This window comes from Gobio gobio, assembly GCF_949357685.1.
Source record: "Gobio gobio genome assembly, chromosome: 9".
NCBI lineage: Eukaryota > Metazoa > Chordata > Actinopteri > Cypriniformes > Gobionidae > Gobio > Gobio gobio.
Window position 1 is genome coordinate 5,501,143 of NC_137115.1, and position 7,135 is coordinate 5,508,277.

Here is a 7,135-nt window from a genome sequence, read left to right on the forward strand (position 1 = left end):
GATTGGCCTATTTACTTCCATGTAAGTGCGCCATTTTCCCCGCAGATTTTTGCATTTTTAAAGAAAAGGAGGAATAATTCAGCATCGTGTCACAATGCTGTCGATTAAGCTTCATTTGTACTAAACCCTGAATATTCCTTTTTGCTTGGTAATAATTGTAGTTCCTCTCCAATTCAATTTTAGTATTCCCAAATAGAGTGTGATTTGTGGTTTCAGTGGCAAGCACTCTTTCACTATCTCTTGTAATTTGCCTGCCTCAGCATAGTGCAATAAAAAGCTGCAGTACCTAATGACTATGAAATGAGCTCGGCATAGCTGCATCTCCGAAGAATCTTCGGTCAATTGACAGTTGTGTGATCAAGCAGAAAAGAAAGGAAATCTGTTAAAGCATAGGCATGATTTGTATGCACACTGAATACAAGACAAAAAAGGGTATTGAGCATGCAGAATTAGACTGAGCCTTAGACATTTTTACTTCAAACACTTTAAAATCTTGCACAGTAAATACTAATACAAGCAAACATACACTTGATAAAATCTGCATTTAATTTCGGGAACTGCAGTGGATCTCTGTTCTTCTTGTCAGTCCTGTTCCACAAACTTGAAGATTAAAGCTGAAGCGTCTACATCGTTCAATGTTTAAATAATGGAAACAAACATTTCAGAGTATTTGGGGTGGGGGATGGTGGTTCAATGGTTAATGGAGCCATAGTAGTCTCGCGTAAACTGACGCAGAAGGTATGGACTCTGTTGCAGCTTTCATTGGTCAAAGACCGCCCAAGAGGACGTTTGACCAACATGTGACGCAATACAACATACTCATACACAACTCTCCACAACATAAAGTATTTCAAAGTCTCTTCACAATCAGCTTTCTATCGGCACAGCAGTTCACAGTCACAGCCACACATTCCTACAGCCTCCTGTTCCCCGTTTCCAGGTGGCTTTTATCCGGTCCCCACGCCAATTACTGCAACGAGTCACAGGTGTATGTCATTTTGCACTTGACCTACTTACTCACCGCTCATCTCCGGACTCTCTCTCCCGTCACAGACCTCGCTGAGCTACGTTCCCCTTGCCACACCGGCTTTCCGTGTTTTCACTGTTATACTGTAGGGGGCGTTATTACACATCTTCTGAAGGAGTGCTGAATCTCCAGATCAAAACACATGTGAAGAAGAAGCAGAAACAAGGGATAGCATATGTAAAATAACACGACCATCAACATTAAACAGCATATACGTAAATCAAAACTGCCTAACGTTACTATGACAAAAACACAATTTTCTCAGCTTTTTGTCCAAAATTTCACTTTTTTGATGAAACGTTTCCACATTTAAATGTTGATAAAAAAGAATGCAGACTAAAGAGGGTCTGTCCTTTATTTTGATATATTGCATGTTCAAATATTCATACAACACAATATTCTAGGGGCCATGAAACTTTTGTGAAAATTATCAAAAATGCTGCTGCTGGCTGGTAACTTCTTTAAAAAACGCTGGCGGGGAAATAGTTAATATCTTCTCGATTGTGGTTCTGTTCAGTTGGATATTTTTCAGCGCACTTTGTAAATTAACCTGAGACCTTGGCCAAAGAAGCACCACCCTGAACAAACCAATTTGACCTGTAAAATGTTGAAAGGTCAAAAAGAGAAGTTTTAGCCCACACCTTGAAAATAGTGGTGGAACAGGGAGGCCTCAGAGAAAATGAGCCACTGCAGTAACCTTCTTGCATTAGGGAAGGCGAGCTGAGACAGGGCGGAGGCAGAGGGCATTGCTTACCTCACTTCATTCTCCAAAAGTGGCCTTTCTCACCTTCTGTGCTTCGGGGAAAGTAAAGAGCAGTCTGGAGGCTTTGCACTGTAAATAACTTCCCACACTACAGGATGACAACAGATATAGAAGCACCTCAGGATAAACTAAATACCCGTGGGTCCTCTAGGACGTCGAGGCGAATACGGCCCAGTCAGACTTACCATGTAATGATGGAGAAAGACACTTATCAAAAGTGTATTACCAAAGTAGCTACCTTCCCTTTAAAAGGTTTTTCTTCTCAAAACTCTCACCTGATGGGCTCAGAATTACATTTACTAAAAAACAAGTGCCCTTAAAGTAAGCCATGTGTGAGATCAGATACCGCAGTGAAATTATAATTTAATCTTGTGGTAATACTTGTAAAAAGCACCAAGACATCCTATCGTTTTGTCTCTGTCTGTAGATGACCTTTTTACTGTATGAAGTACATCATTATATGAATGTACAGACACCACTATAAGAAAGCCATTCATAACAGAAGAGTTGAAACTCCATGGCTCTGGTGCAGTTTTCCGATTTTAGTCAATGGCGTGAGTTTAGGAATTACCTGTTTGGCTAAACAATGGTTGACCGAAGATTGGTGCTGCTAGTAGCGCAGAAACTACAAACTTTACTTTTAAATGTGCTCTTAGTGACCAAAAGTGCATACTCTCTTGAGTAGGTACTTATTTTGAAAAAGTAATTACTTCACAACCACAAACATGTATGAGTGTGTGTAGTATGAAAGTAATATGGACATACTACATCTGCGATGCTGTCATTATCACGTCACCTACCAACACCAGTTGTGTCGCTTCACAGCCATTCACAAATCCTCCCCTGTGGCCTCATGGGATAGTAAATTGTCCATCGTATGCGCACTTCAGAATCTCACCAGAAGTACACTCTTAACCGTCTTGAGTCTGAGCTGTTTTAGGGCCCTTTAGAAGTTTTGACATGCTGACATTTGCGTTTAATATTCACAGATGCTAACAGAATAAACTTACAATCAACCTACCTTACAATCAGAGGCTGAATGAAGAAATGAACAGCTTTTCATGAGGTAAATTATTCCAGGATTATTCCTCAAAGCGTCTCAAAACCATGTAGCTGAAGTATAGCACTACACTTGATCTGTTTATTTGAGTTGATGTGTGGAAGTCAACTCTGGATCGTCAATATTTGAATCTGTGGGCGTGGTCGCATTGGCGGCTAATGAAACACTCGCAAATGACTGACATCTCTCTGTTTTCAAACAGATTACATAAACATAGAATATTTGTTTTCGATTTGATTTACATTATTTAAAACCTGACATTTCAACGTTTATTTAGACATATGTCTCATGTTTGTGAGGCAAGTATTCACTAAGCTAGCTCTAAGCTCTGAATGATTGTCTTTGACAGAGAGGCTGCAGATCATGCATCATGTTTGTTTTCTTTATTTTGCTAAAAGCACGGCAATTATTTTTTGTGACTGTACACAAAAAAATAGAAACTTAACAGATTATAATGATGTATAACACTTGCCTGAATGATAAAAAAACGACAGTTATTTGATTTTCTTTGGCACTGATAAGAAAAAAAGTGAGTCGATCGCGCCGGCGCGACCACAGACTCCAGGGGGTTAATAATAAAGGTTATTAAATGGTTCTTTGGCAGGGTGTATGGTTCCATGAAGAACCTTTAATATTCAAAGAAGATTCAGGGAACCAAAAATGATTCTTCTATGGCATCGCCATGAAAACCCCATTTTGGTTAGGGTGTTGTAGGTCATCCGGGGACTTTTGCCTACTCTATTATGAGTACTGTGAAGTCGGACATACTTATTTTGTCACATACTGTTTTTCGCCTACTAGTAGGTAAGTATGTGATTTTGGATGCAGCCCGTGATTTTTGGTTTATGTTGTGTTGGCCGTCATCTTAGAGGCTGACACCTAGTGGTGTGGATGTGTATCACAGAGTTACCAATGCCATTGGAAATGCTCTATTAGCAACCTACCACAATTACTTCTTTTTTTCAAAAGTCTAATATTAATTTATTTGTGTAAAATGTATTTCAATGAGGAAATAAAGAGGTTCCTTTACACAATACTACATTTGTGCTTCAGCAAAAACAGAAATGATTACATGCGTCACAATACTTGTACATCTTATAATTAATGATTAGCAAACAGTATTTTGAAAGATAGCAGTAATTTGACTTATTTTTAGTGGAAAAATACCAACTACAGTGGCAATCTACCAAGATTTCAATGCTTTCCAAATCCTCTCAGGTAAAACAGATAAAAGCACCCGTCTGGGCAAACATCAGGAGCCTTCAAAACGCAGTTGCTTAAAAGCAACACTTTAAATCCCCGGTTCTTCTTCTTCTTCTTTTTCTTTTTCCTTGCACGTCTTTTCCCTTGTTCACTCTTCCTTTAAAATAGCTGTGGAAATGGTCAGATTCAGGGGCTTTTGGTCAAGCTCTCGGGGGACAGACAAAGAAAAGAATCTTCCAGCCGCTGCTTGTAACATTTCAGAATTTAACCTCCTCAAATGATGGTTCAAGGTGGATTATAGTACATTATTATTAGGAGGAAACTGATTTTCAATTTAAATGTAAATCAGGGACTTTTTTCAATTATTAAAGTACTGTGCTACTTATGGCCGAGGAGAAAAATGTAATGGGCCACAAACTTTGAGAGGATCCCTTAAAATGAAGGGAAGCCTGAGAGACGCCACAAAGAAAGGGCAAGTTAAATAAAGAAGTGTCAGAGAGCGAGCTCTTGCTTCTATACAGTCTGTAATATTTAAACAGGTGCAGATAAACAAATTAAAGTTTTAAAGTCCATGTTTTACTAATATTTTGTCACGCTACACTTATTTCGATGTGCTGACTACCATACTGAAGCAAGTCAAGCACTTTTAACTGTGTTATTTGATATTATATTAAAATATAATGTACTAAAATTGCATCTTCATCGTTACAAATATATTAAATAAATTTAATATAGGCATTACCATAAATATGACAACAAATATTTTAAAAAGTATAAGGCACGTAAACTTTAAACCCACTAAAAGCTGAGTTTTTGCTATGAACATTTTGCTATGTTCTTAAACAAAGCACATAAAATATACCTTTATTTAAGAATAAAATAAGTGTTTTTTGTAAATATGCTAACATTTCACTTAAAATATGATTGTGTTTTAGCATATTTCTTAAAAACGTACTATGCATGTATTTATTACCAATGTACTCCTAGTATACTTTTTTAGAAATATATTAAAATCCAATACAATATATATATATATATATATATATATATATATATATATATATATATATATATATATATATATATATATATATATATATATATATATATATATATATATATATTATGCACTTCAAATAAGCATGTTGGGAATACAAATGTACTATAAACATACTATTTGAATTTCAAGTTCATTTTTAATACATTTAATAGTACGTCTTTTTTCACCTGGGAGCTAATTTCTTTTTCACAATGGTAGATTAATTAATACATTCATTTAAAAAAAAAAAAGTTAATACATTTATTACTTATTTCTGAACAGAAGCCCTGGAGTGTGACATCATATCCTGTGGCCCATAGTCTTTAGGCTTTCGCAAAAAGTATGGCAAATAGTAATCTGGGTAACTTTTGAAAAGGCTACGGCAGGTGGTACAACTCATTTACTCGCAGAGTTTGGAAATTGTTCTAAAAACTTGAATTGTCCCCAGTATCAGTTCAGATCTAATTATTAGCGCCAGTGCATATTGGAGGCTAATTGAAGTGTCACTCAGTAGACCAGAGAATCCCCCCCCCCCCCCCCCCACACACACACACACACCATCGGCCAGAGGAAGGAGAATCGTCTGTTTGAATACGTACCCCTCTCGGTCTGGTGGGATGGCTTTTGATTGCTTACAGCAGGGAGTCGCAGCATGGTGGAGACATCATCTCTCAGATTATGAATAGAAATGAATTAGCAATGTTCCTCAGCAGTGATCAGAGGAACTCCTCCACACAATGTAACAAAGTCTTTAGGGGAGAGACACCAAATTATGTGCAGTTGACAGAATATAATTAAAGGAAGCTGGTAATTAAAAAAAGGTTGGTGTTGGTTGGTTGGTTGGTGCACTTCTGGGAGCCCCTATCAGCTTCGAGCTATCTAGAACCGGCCAATGAACAATTGGCGTGCGAGATTTGCATCTGGCGCTCCGCCCCGCACTGTGGGTATAAACAGGAAGCGAGAGCGAATGCACGCTGTCATTCACTTCGGAGCCAAACGGCAATCGAAGACCACTCAATATTAAGTTACCTGCTATCAACAAAGAGTTTAACAAAGAACCGGAGAAGAGGAGAAACGCGTGTTGGAGACACGGCACATTCCAGCGGGACCGCGGAAGACTCATCTGCTGCCTCTGTGGTACAGAGAAAACTGCTGTTTTCACAGCAACAAATTTCTGTTGGTCTGGTTGGGCGTTTTCCCTGTTTGAGTACAGGCACGGGCTGCACTAAATCCCGTGCGCTGTCGCGTTTCCCCCTGAGTGCTTCAGCACAGAGCGTTTCCTCACAAAAGAGTTCACGGGTGACGTGGCGTCTTTTTCAAGATGTCTTACCACCCGTGCGTTTCTGGAATGCGGTCGTTCCCTGTCCCCTTGGGCACACAGCACGCTGAGGCAGCGTTTGTGGATAGTTCATGTTCCCACTGCGGGAACATGAATATCTCGGAGCTTAGATCGAGACTCTCCTACCTCCGGGCTGGGGGATTCCCCTTACCCATCCCACGAACTAGGTCTACCCCTAACCCGGGCTGGACCTGCTTCTTTGGATGGCCAGGGTGATCTGAGGATCAAGTTTAGGGCAAACCCGCCGAGTCAACCTCTGCAGGCCCCTATTCCCTCTGCTCCGCAGCCGGTAGAGCCTCCAAGGGAACCCGCTGGACCCTCCCACGGGAGACCGGTGGTGACTTTTGGAGCTCCAGCAGACGAACAGATGTCAATCGCTGCATCGGAGGGGGAGTTTCAGTCCTCGGGGGATGAAGGGTCAGTTGTACTGCCTCCCTCTGGGAGAGTGGCAACGGCTGCCCCGGACCCTGAGATGGCTGCTATGCTTGCCCGGGCCGCCGAAAGGGTTGGGCCCGAGTGGAACCCTCCACTGTGTCCCGAACCCTCTAGGTTGGACGATTGGTTCCTCGGGGTGGGTCGCGCTGGTTCTCAGCGTCCCGCCCCGACACCTTTCTTCCCGGAGGTGCATGAGGAGCTCACGAGGTCGTGGACGGCACCTTTTTCTGCCAGAAACCGGCCAAGTGACTCCTCCCCCCTCACTACCC